The 16,182-nt window shown below is 49.7% G+C and overlaps 1 long non-coding RNA gene and 1 pseudogene across 1 annotated transcript; one reads left to right on the top strand and one right to left on the bottom strand.

Moving 5' to 3' along the window:
• Positions 1–4,763: 4,763 nt before the first annotated feature.
• On the bottom strand, positions 4,764–12,660 carry LOC123393930 (annotated as a pseudogene).
• A 188-nt stretch (positions 12,661–12,848) lies between these two features.
• Positions 12,849–14,344, top strand: LOC123393928. The gene is made up of 4 exons (XR_006608762.1): positions 12,849–12,869; positions 13,255–13,312; positions 13,860–13,920; positions 14,170–14,344. It is a non-coding gene; the product is annotated as an uncharacterized LOC123393928 (long non-coding RNA).
• The last annotated feature ends 1,838 nt before the right edge of the window (positions 14,345–16,182 follow it).

Below are 16,182 nucleotides of genomic sequence, written 5' to 3'. Positions count from 1 at the left end.
TGGCGCTGGCAGATGGGACCTGTCATGCCCCTAGGCCCAGGCCTGAACCCTCACCTGGTTTTTCAGTCTTCCTTTTACAGGGTCCTGTCCCTCGAGCCCTCCAATTAGGGAACCCTGGGTCCCATGCCACAAGTCCACCTGCCACCAAGACAGAAATGGTGCCTTTCAGAGCTGCGGAAAACCCTCAGAGGGAGAGAAACCTTCATGCCCCCATTGAGAGGTTATCCCCAAACGACAGTGCCACAGCAGGCTGAAAAGTTGAAAGCTGACACCTGGCCAAAACCCCTCCAACAACCCTGCTTTGGGAAAGCTCCACTGTGCCTGGATCCCAGGTGGGCTGCGTTGTCTCAGTGCATTTTCCCAATGGCTGAGACATGCACTGAGCGAGAAAGCACTCTAGGCCATGGGGGACAGGGCGGTCCAGAGAGGGCTGCCCAAATCAATTGGGCGGAAAAAACTCGTGAGGAATGGGCGGAGTTGGGTGGCCCTCTGGACCACCCTGTCCCCCATTGATTTGGGTAGAAAGCTCATGAGAATTGGCTGGTGTTGGGGCAGCAATTGGGACTGCACTGTCCCCTGAGGCCTAGAGCAATTTCTTGCTCGGTGCATGTTGCAGCCATCCAGAAAATGTGCCGAGATGACCCTGCCCACCCAAGGGACCCTACCCAGGGGAGCTTTCTAAGAGCAGAGTTAAGGGAGGGTTTGGGGCCAGGTATCAGCCTCCAACTTTTCTTCCCGGTTTGGTGTTGACTGTTGGGGATGGCCTCAGTGGGGGCATGATGTTTTCTCTTGCTCTGAGGGTTTTTGTGCAGCTCTGAAAGGCAGCGTTTCCTCTTGGTGGCAGGTGGATTCATTGGGTGTGACTCAGGTTTTCCTGAGTCACACCCAATTGGCGGTCTCGAGGAGTAGGACCCTGGAGAACGAAGACTGATAAACCGGGTGAGGGTCAGGGCCCTGGCCTAAGGACATGGCAGGCCCCATCTACCAGTGCGACCAAGGTTACCTCAGGAGGCTGAGTAGCAGGAGGTGGTGGCCTCGCCTGTGCCTGACACACTGTGGGCTTACTGGCAGGGTTCGAGCTGGGACAACTCAGGATCCTGTGCAAGGCCCAGGGGGTGGGCCCTGCAAACATGTGGCACATGAAGTGAATTTGCCACAGGTTTTTCAGCCAATTCTCACGAGCTCTCTGCCCAAATCGATATTGGTATCGATTTAGGCAGAGAGCTCGTGAGAATTGGCTGGCGTTGGGTGACTATTCAAACTGCACTGTCCCTCGTGGCCTAGAGTGCTTTCTCATTCAGTGCATGTTGCGGCCGTCTAGAAAACACGCCGAGAACACGCTGCCCACCCGAGGGCCCCTGCGCAGGGGAGCTTTCCAGGAGCACAGTTGAGGGACGGAGTGTGGCCGGGCGTCAGCCTCCGACTCTTCAGCCCAGTGTGGCACCAATGGTTGGGTATGGCCTCAGTGGGGACATGAAAGTTTCTGAGGGTATTCCACAGCTCTGAAAGGAACCATTTCCTCCTGGTTGACATGTGGACCCATGGGGTGTGACTCACTCAGGGTTCCTCAACCAGAGGGTTCGATGGACAGGACCCTGGAAAAGGAAGGCTGAAAATCTAAGTGAGGGTGAGGGCCCAGGTCCCATCTGCCTGAGCCAGGGAGGGTACCCCAGGAGGCTGAGTAGCAGGAGGCGGTGGCCTCACCAGCTCCTGACTCACTGAGGGCTTTCTCACAGGATTCAAGCTGCTGGAACTTGGGATCCCAGGCCAGGCCCAGGGGGTGGCACTGCAGACTTGTAACACATGAAGCGTGTTTGCTGGGTGTTTGCCGGCCAATTCACAGGAGCTTTCTGCCCAAATCCTTATCTCTTCACAGATGCATGATGAGAAGTAAGGTGTTTAATGACCGGACTACTACGCAGAGAAATGAGACTGCTAACCCACCATGGAGGAAATGGAGGGCATGTCTGTAGTATAAGAGATTCCTTTGATCCAGCAAGCCCTGGTATGAAAGTCTGTGAAAAACGACAGCTGCCCAATCCAGGCAGAACTACTGGTAGTCCACAAAACTCAGGAATGAAATGTTGGATCACTCCACCAGATAAAGAATCATGACCAGCTGAGGTGCTTGTTCACAGTGAATGTAATGTGGAACAAGCAGCCAAAGTAGCAGATAGAATACCAGCTATGACCATGTGACCAGTTACAGAAATAAGGGACTCTAATTCTTTTTTTCATAAGACCTTGTTCATTTGTTTCTTAGTTCAGAGTGCAAGTGGTGGGAGGGACAGAGGCAGAGGGAGAGAGAATCTCCAGTGATTCCATGCTGAGCACAGAGCCCCATGTGGTGCTCAATCTCATGACACTGACATCATGACCTGGGCCAAAACCAAGAGCTGGAAGCTTAACCAACTCAGCCACCCGGGCATTCCAGGACTCTAATTCTTATGAGAATTTCTTCCTTATTTTGTTATGAGTATTTTTGTGTTGACCCATCTGTTTTCTTCCTTCTCTTGGTCCCTTATCAGAGAACGTACAATGCACATTTGTGATGGTTAATTCTATGTGACAACTTATGTAGGTCAGAGGATCCAGATAGTTGATCAAATCCATGTCTGGATGTAACTGCAGAGGTATTTTTTAATATGTGATTTTCACTTAAATTTTGAGAAAAGCAGTTTATGCTCTATAACGTGTGTGGGCCTCATCTAATCAGTTGAAGGTCTTAAAAGAAAAGATTGAGGTCCCCAGGTGTGAAGGAGTTCTGCCTCCAGGCAGGAATCAGACTCAAACTGTCACATCAGCTTGGTCTGCCACCAATCTGCCCAATCTGCAGAGTTCAAACATGCCAGCTTTCACAGTCAGCAAATTCTTTAAAATAAATCTCTCTCTTTCTCTGTCTCTGTCCTTCTCTTTTTCTCTCTCAGTAAACACACACACATTCTACAACCCTACTACAGAAAATACTTCACATTTGTAAATAAGAAAATGATGAATAAGGAATGGAAGATGGGCATCATATTTACTCAGAAATTATTGGCATGTGCCTTGGCTATTAATTATAAAAATTCTACCTGAAGTCTCTAGTAAATTCTCAACAAGCACCTTCAAAGAAAGTATAGAAAAGGACTAGGCTATCTACCAAAACCCAGAAAAAAACCAAACACCAAAATGAAAATCCAGTAACTGCATGAAGTAGTAGGTAAAGTGATCGTAAGAATAAAATTAATCAAATAAGAAACATACACAACTGCAGCTAAGAAGGGACATATAGCCAGACAAAAAAAACATGAGCATGGGATTTGCTTCTCCTGGAGGCGATGGAGCCAGGATGCTGGGTTTCTCCAAACTCTGAGCAGGCCATTCTGGGTTTGATCCTCTGGCAGAGAGCTACCCACTGAAGAACTAGGCGTGGTTTTCTTTCCTTCAGAGAATTGATGACAGACCATCTGTCACACACTCAGCCTGAGCCTGAGCATAAAGAATAGCAGTGTCAGCCACAATTGTGATTCTTAAGAATGACTCTCACCCCCAACCTAGTGCAGTATCCTCTCACAGAGAAGAACCTGGTTAGGAAGCTCAGAAGCCAGGCGACTCACATGGAATTAACACTGGGCCAGGGCGCATGACTCTGGGGTCAGCTGTTCCGCAGACAGATTGGGAGATCTGACTAGCTTCTTGATCAGCGTTAAGAAGTGGGTCAGATTGAGCAGGGTGGAGATGTGTAACAAAGAAATAAACGTGGACACCCGTGGCTGGCTGATACTCAACTTGGATGGCTCAGTGGGTTAAGGGCCTGACTCTTGATTTCAGCTCAGGTCAGGATCTCAGGGTCAGCTGGGCTAACCAGCACTTAGCAGGGAGTTGGCTGGAGATTTTTTTTTTCTCTCTCTCTTCTCCTCCCCCCTGTTGTACTTTCTATCACTCTCTCCCAAATAAATATATAAATCTTTTTTTTCATGTTTAACAATCTTTAATTCAAATGTGAAAGTTCAATAAAAGCCATATGTAGAGCTTGGGACTTGTTCTTTTAAAAACAAGAATGGAGAAATGCAACAGAATGATCTTTCCACTTTTTCTTCAGAAACTTTCAAGGAAAGGATAGATCATAGGGCCATAAAGATCTATTTAGTCATACCCACTTTCTCTCCCCCTACCAATAGTCTTTCACCCATTCCATCATCTTAATACACATTCCCAAAGGAAGATTTACAGTTCAGCTTGTTTTTACATAACCATTTAAAAATACTTAGCACCAGCTTGCTTCCTATAATGCCAAACAAATCAAATCATGAAACTACTTCAATATGCATTTCTTCTTTTTAAAACAAGGGGATACTTGTTTGTAGAAAGCAATACTTAGCCTACAGATACATTTCCCAGAAACAGCAGGTGCCATTTGAAGGCCTAGACATGCTCATGCTTTCAAAGTGGAATACCTAGCCTAATGTGCATAGAAGCATGAATGGCTAAGTTGAAGATCAATATTATAACTATTTTTTCTATTTATTTGAAGCACAGTAAAAAAAAAATGGTACACTTTGGAAATTCAGTGGCACAAGGCACACTGCCATAACTTGAGGGACATTCTACAGTTAAAAAAAAAAAAGTAAATAAAAAGAAAAAATATTCCCGTTTGAAACACTGCATTACATAATTTTTACCTGCCCAAACAGACCATTTACAAATATTAGGTCAATAAACTGCTAACATCCATAAAAAGGTAGCTTTTTTACTAAAATGCAAGAATTTAAAAGATTGGTATCTAAACAAGAAAAGACAAAAACAAACTGGAATGAAAACCTAGGTATTACATCTAAAATCAGGGCTTTTTGTTTGGGCCTTCATACTCTTCTCTCCCTCTACCATATCCTGCTGGAGTTCCAGGCCCCATTCCTCTAGGACCCTGTCCACCCACAGGTCCCGCACCTCCCTGCCCAAAGCGCTCAATACGCATATCGCTTCCCATCATGGAACCACTCATGGTTGCTGGTGGGACTCCAGGATTAGCTTCATAATCTATGCCACCTCCACCACCTAGAGGTGGAAATTTCTGGCCTCCTGAACCATAGGGATCTCCCATGTTCATTGCTCCTCCACCACCCATTCTCATGTCTCTTTCTCTTGGATCCATGTAGCCCATCCGGCTATAACTTTCCTCTATTTGGCGTCTCATTTGTTCTTCCATTTCACGCTGACGAATCATCATCTCTTCTTCCCTTCTACGTCGTTCTTCTTCTTGCCTTAGTTGCATTTCTTTACGTTTCTGCATTTCTTGATTGTGAAGTTCTTCCATGCGTCTTAATTCTTCCTGGCGTCTCATCAGATCTTGACGCAGAAGATTTGCCTGATGCTCATGATAGGCATCTTCCATTTCACTTTCCAATTTGTCTTTTGCATCTTTCATGTTTTTTTCAACTTGTTCCCTTTGCTGCTTTTTTCCATTTCATCCAGGGATTTCCAACGCTGAGAATATTCATACTCAAATGTGCCATGTTGGGCAAAACGAGGAGGTGTTTCTCTCTCCTTTTGATACATTGGATTCTTCTGTGCAAGTTGTTCAGGAAGGCCATCTTCATCATCTAATTGTTCAAGTGGTCCCACAATGACTGGACGAGGAGTTGTTGTCAGTAAGAAAACACCTTCACTGCATCTTTCAAAGGCTTTTCCTGCTGCTGGTTTAGAAGCAAATTCAACAATGCCTTTCCCTGTAGATCTCCCACGATCATCCACAATTACAACAGCCCTTTCAATAGGACCAAATTGGCTAAAGGCTTCTTCCAACAGTTCATTGGAAACGTAAGGTGAAAGATTTTCGAACGGAGAGAGCGGCAGCGCGTGTGTGGCAAAACGAACCCGAAGCTGTCTACCTCTCATGGGTGTATCATCAAGTTCAGCTTTGGCAATTTCAGCCAATGCCCTAGATTCAACTTTAATAAACCCAAATCCTTTGCCTTTATTGATAAAAACGTCTCCTGGTTCTCCATATTTAGCGAAAAGTCTTTTGAATTCATCCTCTGTGATATCAGCAGGTAGATTCCCAACAAACAACCGACAAGGCTGAGTGTAAGTTTTCTCTCCAGGCCTCCTCAAGAGAGACAAGTTGGCTTTAAATCCCTCTGAGTCCGGAGATCTTCTCCTCGCTGCAGCCTCCTGGCCCGCCAGGCGGGGGGCCCCTGGTGGTGCTGCTGGTGGTAGGGCAGGTGGTGCTGCCGACCTCCGCGGGGCTCCCCGCCGCCTCGGTGCCCCAGGCTTGGGGTGGCCTGCCGCCAGGAGTGCTTAGGCCCGGGCCACCGCCGGGCTTCGGGCGCCTGGCATTTTGCCGCCCTTCGGGCCTCCGGGTCCTGGGCCCTGCTTAGGCCCAGGGCCTGGGCCCCCTGGGGTGGAGGGGCCCCCCGGTCTGAGGCGGGGGTGGTGGGGACCCCGCTGCTCGGCGGCGCGGTGGGGGGGGGGGGGCCCCGGGGGGGCTCCAAGATGACAGCGGGCGGCGGGGTCGGGGTGGGGCCCGGCCCCCGTAGGGGCCCCGGAGGTCGGAGGAGTGGCAGGCGGTGCCGCGCCCAAGGCCAGCGGAGCGCTGCCCACTCCGGGAAGCCGGGCCGGGTCCCTGAGGAACGACGGGCTTGGACGAGTCCTGTGGCGGCGGCGGCTGATGCGGGTGGCAGCTGAAGCGGCAGCGGCTGCTGTGGTGGCGGCTGTTGCGTCCGTGGCTGCTGCTGTTGCTGATGCGGTGGCGGGATGGGGGCTTGGGGCCACCCTGGCCAGGGCCGGGCCCCATGGGTCCGCGGTTCTGATTGAGGCCCATGCCGGGTGGGCGGGGAGCGGAAGTCGTGGAGGCCGCGGGCGGCCGCCGCCTCCTCCGCGCCGGTGGAAGCCGCCACCGCCACCGCCACGACTCGGGCACCGGTCCCGAGACGTGTCTGTGATCAAGGGGCGGTCAGAGGCAGAAGCGGAGAAGACGCTCAGGGCATGTGGAGGCCACCTTGCTTCGCACAAGATGGCGGATGACACAGGCCTTTTTTTTTTTTTTTTTTTTTTTTTTTTTTTTTTTAAAGAATGATAAGAAAGGCTGCAGGGCTAAACAAAGTGAAAGGCCAGTGAGTCATCATGGCATCTCAGATTTCAAAATGAAAATGAAGAAAGTGGAGAAAAACCCATCCTCCAAAACATGCCAAACTCCGGGGGGAAAAAAATCTGTTGCCTTTAAAAAAATGTGCCCTTGGAAAATATTTCCAAGGACATCTTCTGTTACCCGCTCATTGGGCTTCTTATGAATATTTATGGCACAGGTATGGAATGAATGCTGTTACATAGAGCATGAACATGGAAACAGGCAGAAGCCATGAACCGGGCATCAGAGAATGCATTGCTAAGGCAATTTCTGGTGCTTCAGGATTTCTTGTCAATTTGGCTGTGACTGTAATGGTATCTGTGGGGTGCTGTATACTTATGGACACGGCTCAGGGGCCAAGCCGTGGACTACAGCTTATCTTCCCAGGTCTGTTTAGAGAGAGGGCCAGAGCTCAGTATTGTTAAGTAAATTGCACATTTTTATTAAAGCAATAATCTTTGAAGAGTTTAAGTACTATTTTCCATTTCAGATGTTATGTACCACCTGAAGGGACAGTCAGCACTTAACATCATGGGAAAACTGGGGGTGACCCATGGGTTTATGTTGTTGAATAAAGGTGCAAGAACCTCTAGGAGCTTCAGAAAAGCACACATTTGCTCAAAATAATTTTTTAACTGAAACTGTATTAGGAACTAGTTTCAGTCCCTTTCTGGCTCACATTGGCCATTTTTAAAAAGGGGTAGAGGGAATGTAGCCACAGCACAGATTTATCCATTTCCACACCAGACCTGAGGAGACTCATGCTCTGCATTCTGTGTTCTCCAGAGAAGGACGAGCACCACTGTGATCCACAAAGCGTGACCACACAGCATCCCCATACTTTCATGTAACCAGTGGCGCAAGTGGAAACACAGGTGACCAGCCAGTCAGGCAAGTGACTGTAGTTGGGGTCGCTGGGGCCAGGGAGTTAGTCCGAGTCAAGTCAGCCCACGGAAGTGCTTTTATATATATATTTTATTATTGTTTATTTTTCATTTATTTATTTTCAGCATAACAGTATCATTATTTTTTCACCACACCCAGTGCTCCATACAATCCATGCCCTCTATAATACCCACCACCTGGTACCCCGACCAGTGCATTTTAAAGGAAACTTGCTGTAAATGGGGTGTAAACATTGGCAGAGAGAGGAGCCCTGTAGACTTCCTGCTCCTGCCGCCTACAAATACCAATGACTATCTCACTGTCAAGGAAGAGCCATGCATCATCTGTTTTCTTGTAAATGGCAGAATCAGAATCTACAAGTGCCTTTGTGTAACAGAACAGGTCTTATCAACTTGACATTCAGCACAATCCAATGTCCTAGTATAGTCTGCTTCAGATTCACTTCAACTTGCTTGGTCTTTTGAGGATCCAAGAAGCTAATTAGTACCATTTCATAAAAATTTCCTAATGGGGGGTCAGGGCTCAGATGATTAAGTGTCGGACTCTGTATGATCTTCAGATCCTGGGACCCAGCCCTGTGTTGGCATCCCAGCTCAGTGGGAAGTCGGCTTCTCCCTCACCCTCTGCCTGTCCCCTTGTTTGTACTCTCTGTGTCTCTCTGAGTGTGTGTCTGTCTCTCTCTCAATTGGATAAATAAAATCTTAAAAGAAAAACAAAAACAAAAAAACCCCTCCCAACATCATATCTGGGGAGGGACTGTCACTTCCTTGTCAATTAAAGATGACAATAACCCAAATTGTTGAAACTTTTGTGCATATCCCTCTCTGATCCTGGGATAATTTGGTAGGTTGTCTTCATCATGTTGATGGTTTCCTTTTCTGTGCGCCATACTTTTCAGTGCTCTGAGAACATGCACGTAAGCCCATTTTTAAAATTCAATAGCTCCTCCTGGAATATTCTGGAGTGGATGACCACCACTCACACCTCACCAGCACATATGAGAGCACCTGTGATTCTGCTCCTTCCCCAGCATCATTTTTTAGCTTAGCCAATCTGATGATTGAAACACACATTATCCTATCCTCCAATGTGTGCTGTTCACTCTGTCGATGGAAGACTCAGGTAGGAGGCAAAGTAGTTGCAACTTCACTAATCCTAGAAAGCTAAAAGGCTAGAGAGGATATGAGGCAGGAGCCTCCTCTGTGTAGTGAAAGGGACCACAAAAAATCCTTCAGGTCTCACTGAACTGGCTTTATTTACAAAAATATTTATATTGGAAGCTAAATTCCTTCTCTAGATACTAACATAAATATTAAGAAGGTTTCATTGTAACTCTGGGAGATATGCAGAACCATTTGGGAGTTCTTGTCTATTTCAGGGAATGTTCTATAATCTGGGGCTTGTGTCTCTCTCTCCGCCAGGCGTTTGGGCAGGAGGACCTCAACTGACCTTCCCGGATTTGAATAGATGACACTGAGGCACAGATCTGCTCAGTGCTACCACCTGGGCTGTTGAGTGAGCACTCCCAGGTAAAACATTTCTCAAACCTTGGCATTCATCACAGAAAAGGCAGGGTGGTCCTGTGTTCTAGAACACAGAATAAATAGATAGATAGAACACCCTGTGTTCTATCATTGGAGATTTTATTATGTATCAGGTGAAGCACAAGGGAGAGGAAAACAGGAGTGGAATCCATCTCTGTGAGCATCAGTGTCATGTAATAGTGCACTTCAGATGTCTGCCCAGCGTAAATACATGGAAACACTGCTTTTCTTACAAAAAGATACATATTACACATAAATATGTAGATCAGTGTTTATAACTAAACAACCAAAATGTTCCAAACATGAAAGCCCCATCTAAATTTCTCCAAAAGCTGCTATATATCTCAAATGTTTACTTTTCCCTATGTTTTATTTATGAAAAGCTCCTTTTTTTCCATCACTTGGCAAACTCAGGGCTTGTTAGCTTGAATATCGCTGGCCTATATTCAAACACATTTTCCCTCCTCTTCTTTGCTTTAATAAAATCCATCCCCAAGTGTGAGGCCTGGTTCTGTTTTCTGTTGCGTCACGATCACCTTGTTCCACGAGCCCTGGTGGTGGGCCAGCCAGACCCAGGCCCTGCTGCCTGGCACAGTCAGAATGCAGCCTGCTAACAGCCACAGCCCAATACCTTCATTTACTGCTGAAAATCTCCAGCCAGGAGGAATCAAATACCATCCACTGAGAATCAAAAGCCTGCATTTTCTTTTAGGTTTGAGAACCATCAGAAAGTGATCTTAGCTGGAATCAGCTTGTCATAAGAAGGGCAGTGGGGAGGTTTCAAAACTGAAAGTCTCACTGGGATCTTTAAGGTCTTGGCAGCAAAGACCCTTGTCGGGCACAAAGCATCTTACAGTCAGTTTTTCTCCTCCCTTCCTATCGGGCATTTAATTTTTGTTATGTCTGATTTTATTTCCAAAGGGGTTGTTTACATTAGAGTGTACCTTAGTGTTTAAAAGCTACAAGCTGACATTTATGAATTATATAGAAGATGTAAGGAATAAGGAAAAGAAGCCCATACACATCCCAACCATTTTAAGAAATGCGGTATCATCCACATCTTTGGAGTCGTCTGTACATCCCTCCCCCTGTCTGTCCATCAGTCCTGTTCACTATTCTCTGTGTTTACCTTATATTTTTACCAAAGTAAATGCATTGCTAAATCATATTTGATTTTGTATAGTTTCGAAACTAGAACAAATGCAACCATCCTGCACAATTTTTCTGCAAGTCGCTTTTATCTCTTCCTCAATAGCATGTCCAAGTAATGTACACTTACGATGTTTCACGGTAGTTCACTGTAACTTGAGCATGATACTGCAGAGCACATACCTTCCACTCAACAGGACTGGGTTGGTCCCTGTTTTTTTTATTACTACAAAATGGCAGGTTTTCTCTAGCTCTATCAGTAGAATAACTCTTTCAAAAGGCCTGCTCTCTTCAGCAGCTGGCCCAGGTCCTGGTGAAGCATTTTCAAAAGCGATGGCTCTAACTCACAGCCCTACCACAGTCAGAACCCATGGGCAGAGGCATGACATCATCACACAGGCAGCTTTCCGTGGTGTCAGTAGAACACTCCATACCGAAGACATTCTCAGAACTGAATCTACTTTCTAGACAGCACCGTGAATGTTGAGAAACTTGGGCTGCTGGGTAGCAGTTCGCTGCAAGCCTGGGAGAAATGTGAACTCATTTGGAAGTCCTTACCTACTTCCTCGGCTTTGTAAATTTTGAATAATCATTAATTTTATAAGTCCCTCTAGCTGAAGTTCGTGAAGATTAATTGAAATAAAACATCTTAAGATGTTTTCAAAAAGTACATGGCTAAAGAAGCACAAAAGAAGTTTGAGTTTCTTTTGTACTAGGGTGATGCAAGGAAAGAACATATTATGTGGGGAGACTGGAGCTGCACACAGAGGACAAACGTTCCTGGAATTAAACAAAATTCCAAGGACAACTCCAGATTGTTTTCTTTTTTTTTTTTTTTTCTCTTTCTTTCTTTTCAGCGTAACAGTATTCATTGTTTTTGCACCACACCCAGTGCTCCATGCAATACGTGCCTTCCCCAATACCTACCGCCTGGTTCCCCCAACCCACCCCCTGCTCCTTCAAAACCCTCAGGTTGTTTTTCAGTGTCCATAGTCTCTCATGGTTCACCTCCCCATCCAATGTCCCTCAACTCATTTCTCCTCTCCATCTCTCCATGTCCTCCATGTTATTTGTTATGCTCCACAAATAAATGAAAGCACATAATTGACTCTCTCTGCTTGACTTATTTCACTCAGCAAAATCTCTTCCAGTCCCGTCTATGTTGCTACAAAATTTGGGTATTCATCCTTTTTGATGGAGGCATCATACTCCATAGTGTATATGGACCGCATTTCCTTATTCATTCGTCCATTGAAGGGCATTTGGGTTCTTTCCATAGTTTGGCGACCGTGGCCATTGCTGCTATAAACATTGGGGTACAGATGGCCTTTCTTTTCACTCCATCTGTATCTTTGGGGTCAATGCCCAGTGGTGCAATTACAGGGTCAGAGGGAATTTCTATTTTTAATTTCTTGAACAATCTCCACACTGTTCTCCAAAGTGGCTGCACCAACTTGCATTCCCACCAACAGTGGAAGAGGGTTCCCCTTTCTCCACATTCTCCCCAACACACGTTGTTTCCTGCCTTCCTAATTTTGGCCATTCTAACTGGTGTAAGGTGGTATCTCAACAGATTTTTAAAAGCTATGAAACTGATGGAACACAACTGGAGATCTCAAGGGGAACAGGTATTCTCTGAGCTTCGCGCAGGATGAAAGGCAAATTGACAAAGGTCTGTCTAGCACGGTGAGCGGGTAGCAGTGTCAGGCCTGGGCGGGTGGAGGAGGATGACAGAACTACAGGGCTAGCGGTGGAGAGGGGAGGTGGTCCGGCTACTTGTGTCCCTTACCTGCCCTCAAGGGCCCTTTGTGACCAGACCACAGCTCTGTGATGTGGGCATGAGGCTTGTGTCTGCATGGACACACCCAGAGCTCAGTTGCCAGAGGGCAGCAGTGCGATCGGTCACTAACTCTCAGGGCTCAGTTACCTGAGGGCAGCAGTGCGATTGGACATTACTACTTTCTAGAGGGAAGAGATGGAGAATTATCTCTTCCCTCAGGAATTCCTTACTGATGGTTGGCTGAGCCCCAGTCCCACTCTCTGGGCCGTTAATGCCATCTTTGCCTTTGTGTGTGGACTGGGGCTCTTCGTCTTTTTACTTTCCTACTTCCACCCTGATCCGTCCTCACCACAAGGCAAGAAAACACAGGAAGAGCGGGAAGGTAAGGAACCCTTGGCCCAGACCCAACAGAGTGTAACTCGATCATCTTTTCTATTATTCTTTCCTTCACTTTTCCAAGTCACTGGAAAGACCCCTGAAATGGGAAAGAATAGAATGGGTATTCTCAGGAGAGAGTAGACCACCCCATCCATCCAGGATAAGCCAGACCAGGCAAGGGTTAGAGGGACATGAGGTTTTCTCCCTGAAGATCTCGGGCCGGAGTCCAGGTGTGGTGGAGGGGTTCAGGGCAGCGTCCCAAACACAGTGACTGGTGGCCAAGAACTGGAGGTTAAGAGCTGCCTCTCTAGCAGAGGTCAGGCCCCTGAGCACTGGGTCATCTGCTGCTGGGGTGGGGGTCCCAGCCTCCCCGTGTTCTCTTATCTCAGTACCAAGTGGAGCCACGGAGAAGGAGCAACAGAAGCAAAAAACATCAGACCGTGAAAGGTGCGTGTCCGCCACTCACCCCTGCGTGCCCCAGTTTACACTGTGTCCCCCGCTCTGAAGGCCCAGTCCCACTGTCTCCAGGACACCAGGGCCTGAGCCCATCCCTCAGGAAGCAGAGCCCTGGGTGGGGGTTGGGGGCTCTGAGGAGGGAGAGTGAACCCGGAGGCTTCCCAGATTGTGCACCAGAATGAAGCCCTGAGGGGCTGGAAACTGGTATTCCCTAACCAGGCGCCTCAGGGCCTGGACTGGGGGCAGGACCTCCTGCTCCCACTGTGGACAAGCTGTTCAAATCTGCTTAGATTCCTCTGGAGGCTACAGTAGTCCTTCCTCCCCCAGCAAGGTCATGAATGGGGAAGCACTTTGGAAAGACAAAGCGATCCCCATCATGAATCCTGTAGTCACCATGCGGGCATGTGGCCTTGGACAGTGCTATTTGGGGCTCCCGAGTTCAATCCCCCAAAGGTCTCCCCTAATGGGACATTGTACCCAGCCTCCCGTAAGATCCCTGGACCCTGTCTTCTGCTGTGACCTGGTCTCCTGTTTCCAGGTTTCAGAGAATTTCTGAAGAATCTAGAAGAGGTTCAAGACCTGTTCTCCTTTCTGGAAAGGTAAAGAATCTGCCCCTTCTCCCCTGGGTTGGCCTTCCTGAGTCTATGGTGTGACCCCTGGGCTGCAGGTAACAGCCTCTGGGGCTGTTTGTGGGGGCTGGGAGGAGCCATGGGGACAGACTGTGACCAAAGACTCAGGGTGAGGGACAGCAGGAGCATTGTGATGTGGGTGTGGGGCGTGGACGGCCGTGGGGACCGCTCCCAGACCCAACTGCTACAGCGGCAGCTCATGCCTCCTGTCTCCCACAGCCACCTGGAGAGGCTCTCTGACCAGGGGGGCTTTCACCAGTTCTTACATCAAGCAGCCCCTGGGCAGGTGCGCCGAGGGGTGCCAGCTGGAGCCCGTCAGCCATGCAGGGAGCCTCTGCAAGATGCTACTCCCGCTGTGGCCCCATCACCTGCCCTAACTCCACTGACGGGGTCTCCTCGGGCCTCTGGCCGCCACCCTGCCAGCAGGACCAATGACCTCAATTTCCGTTGCTTCACACTCCTCCCTGACTACTTCCTGGCTAGTAGAGCCTTTCCTCCCCCCGGATGGCTTTCCAAACCAGCCACTTGCTCTTCCCCCTTCCCCGTCATGTCTCCCTCCTTCAGAGGCCTGCCCTGGGCCTCTGACAGCCTCCTTGGCCCCAGAGCAGCCAGACTCTCCTTTGACTCTCCCTCAGTGTGACTCAAGGGCACCCATGCCGTGCCCCATCCCACAGAGCTCGGCTCCGCACACGCCTTGGTCAGCTGACAGGTCAGCTTCTCCTGTCCCAGCCATCTTGGGCCTGGGCCGCTCACACTGCCCCATTTCGGCCCTGTCCTGGTGGCAGGCAGCTGCCAATGCCTGGAACCTGTCCACCTCAACATGCTTGGAGTCCCGTCAAGCACCTCTGTCCCATGGCCCACCAGAAGCCTTGTTCTGGGGAGACCCCACACCCAGACAGGAAGAGACTAGGATCCCCCCTTCCATCAACCCAGACGTCCAGAAGCTTCTGGAGATACTCACTGCCAATAGAAAAGAACTGAGGTCTTGGAGGGAGAAGGACAAGAAAGAAAGGTCAAAATACCAGCTGACCTCTTTCGGGAGAATGTTCAAGTCCCCAGGTGACGGGCAGGACACCATGGGCCGCCCGTCCTTCTGGAGCATGAGGGGCAAAGCAAAACAGCTGCTTGGTCCTGAGAAGCCCCCACGTCCCAAGATTCCAAGGGACAATTTAGAGCAGAAATGCCTCCAGCTCTTCTGGGGTCTCCCCTTTCTGCACAGCGAGTCCCTGGTGGCCACTGTCAGGGTGACCGATCCCCCATTGGAGTTCCCGTCTGTCATATTCAATGAGCTCTCTCATGCCTTGCCACTGCAGATTCAGGGCAACGTGGTTCCACGCCTCTCCCTGACCCATGACTTACATGACCCTTCAGCCAGGCCCCAACCCTTGACCCTCAGATTGTCCCAGTCCCTGCCCCTTCCTCCATCTCAGCCCCAAACCCTCCCTCTGACTCAGCCCCAGCCCCTCCCTCTGACTCAGCCCCCAGCCCCTCCCTCTGACTCAGCCCCTTCCCCAGCCCCTCCCTCTGACTCAGCCCCTTCCCCAGCCCATCCCTCTCACTCAGCCCCAGCTCCTCCCTCTGACTCAACCCCAGCCCCTCCCTCTGGACTGGCCCCGGCCCCAGCCCCTCCCTCCCTCTGACTCAGCCCAAGCCCCTCCCTCTGACTCAACCCAAGCCCCTCCCTCTGACTCAGCCCCTGCCCCAGCCCCTCCCTCTGACTCAGCCCAAGCCCCTCCCTCTGACTCAGCCCCTTCCCCAGCCCCTCCCTCTGACTCAGCCCCAGCCCTTCCCTCTGACTCAGCCCCTGCCCCAACCCCTCCTTCTGACTCAGCCCAAGCCCCTCCTTCTGACTCAGCCCCTTCCACAGCCCCTCCCTCTGACACAGCCCCAGCCCAGACACAGCCCCCCTCTGACCTCTGCCCCCCCTCCCCCTGGACCCTCCCTCTGGACCAGCCCCGCTGCCCCAGCCCCCCCTCCCTCTGACTCAGCCCAAGCCCCTCCCTCTGACCCAACCCAAGCCCCTCCCTCTGACTCAGCCCAAGCCCCTCCCTCTGACTCAGCCCCCCTGCCCCAGCCCCTCCCTCTGACTCAGCCCAAGCCCCCCCCCCTCTGACCCAACCCAAGCCCCTCCCTCTGACTCAGCCCAAGCCCCTCCCTCTGACTCAGCCCCTGCCCCATCCCCTCCCTCTGACTCAGCCCAAGGCCCTCCCTCTGACTCAGCCCCAGCCCCTC

The sequence above is a fragment of the Mustela putorius genome, unplaced genomic scaffold, assembly GCF_011764305.1.
Source record: "Mustela putorius furo isolate JIRA1106 unplaced genomic scaffold, ASM1176430v1.1 tig00001093_pilon_pilon_pilon, whole genome shotgun sequence".
Classification (NCBI taxonomy): Eukaryota; Metazoa; Chordata; class Mammalia; order Carnivora; family Mustelidae; genus Mustela; species Mustela putorius.
Note: the sequence above shows the minus strand (reverse complement) of the source record. Positions and strands in the feature narration are given on the sequence as shown.